The sequence below is a fragment of the Physeter macrocephalus genome, chromosome 19, assembly GCF_002837175.3.
Source record: "Physeter macrocephalus isolate SW-GA chromosome 19, ASM283717v5, whole genome shotgun sequence".
Lineage (NCBI taxonomy): Eukaryota > Metazoa > Chordata > Mammalia > Artiodactyla > Physeteridae > Physeter > Physeter macrocephalus.
In genome coordinates this window covers 64,245,166-64,246,970 of record NC_041232.1, presented here as the reverse complement: position 1 = coordinate 64,246,970, position 1,805 = coordinate 64,245,166, and positions in this window count along the sequence as shown.

Sequence of the window (1,805 nt, the reverse complement as noted above, 5' to 3'; positions counted from 1 at the left end):
TCTCTAGGAGGTGGGTCAAAACGGATCTTGCTGTGATTTATGCCATAGAGTGTTCTGCCTATGTTTTCCTCTAAGAGTTTGATAGTGTCTGGCCTTACATTTAGGTCTTTAACCCATTTTGAGTTTATTATTGTGTATGGTGTTAGGGAGTGTTCTTATTTCACACTTTTACATGTACCTGTCCAGTTTTCCCAGCACCACTTATTGAAGAGGCTGTCTTTTCTCCACTGTATATTCTTGCCTCCTTTATCAAAGATAAGGTGACCATATGTGTGTGGGTTTATCCCTGGGCTTTCTAATACTCATTTTTACATTGTAAATACACTGCCATGTTTCTTCACCTATCACATTTACATATAGCTACATAATAGTCTACTGTTTGTCCTATAATTTATTAAACATTGGACTTTGAGTTTATTTCAAATTTGTCCCTATTACAAATTTTTCTGTACAACATTCATTTGAATTATTTCCTTAGAATCATGCAATTCCCTGGAGTGGGATTTTTGGGTCAAAGGGGATAAACATTTATATACTTTTGCTTTTAAGCACCACATTTGCAAAAGAAGTTTTTAGAGTTGCAGACTCTTTAGGGAAATGTTTTCAGGGCCAGTTGGTATTCTCCCTGAAGGTTTAAAGTGTATTTAAGCAAATTGTTTGCTAGAATCTCTGAGAGGTTTTTTCTTTAACCTTTCTACCCATTCATCCACTCTTAACCTCAGCTCTGGGAATCTAGCTCCTCCTTTGGATCCTTTCGAGCCTCCTTGTGGCCAACATTAATCTCTAATCCAAAAGTGGGAGTGGGAGTCTTGGCCACAAGAAAAAGAAAAAAAAAAAAGACTATCATTGAAGTTTTGTTGAAAATCCACTGACCGTTAATATAAGGGTTCATTTCCAGGCATGCTACTCTGTTCCATTAATTTGTCTATCCTTACACCAACACAAAACTGTAGTGATGATCACTATAGCCTTTAATAAGGCTTGAAATTGGTAGTGTAAGGTATCCAATGTTCTTTTTTCCCGCCCAAAATTGTTTTGTCTATTCTAGTTTCTTTACATTTCCATAAATTGTTAGGATCGTCTTGTCAGTTTCTACAAAGATGCCTACTGAGATTTTGATAGAGATTGCATTGAATCTATAGATCAATTTGGGGAGAACTGCCATCTTAACAATAATGAGTTTTCCAACCCACGAAGAAGATCTATCTCCCCATCCACTGAGGTCATGTGTAAATTTTTAAGCAATGTTTTATGGTTTTCAGTGTGCAGGACTTGTGCTTCTTTTGTTCAACTTATTCCTAAGTATTTCTCTTCAATGCTGTTACGTACAGAATTGTTTTCTCAAATTCATTTTTGGATTTTTCATTGTTAATGTATAGCAATGTGACTGATTTTTGTATATTGAACTCGTATCCTGTGACCTTGCTAAACTCACTTATCAGTTCTTGTAGGGTTTTTTTTTTTTTTGAGGTTATGTAGGATTTCCTACATTCAGGATCATGTCATTTGCAAATAAAGACAGTTTATTTCTTTCCAATTTGGATGCCTGTTGTTTCTTTTTCTTGCCTTAACTGCACTGGTTAGTGCAATATCAAGTATGATATTGAATAGAAGTAGAAAGCATAGACATTCTTGACTTGTTCCCAGTTTTAAGGGAAAAACACTCATTCTTTAACCATTAAGTATGATGTTATCTGTAGGTTTTTCATAGATGCCCTTTACCACGGTGAGGATGTTCCCTTCTCTTCCTGTTTTATTGAGAGTCTGTATATAAAGAGGTGTTGGAGCTTATCAAATGCTTTTTC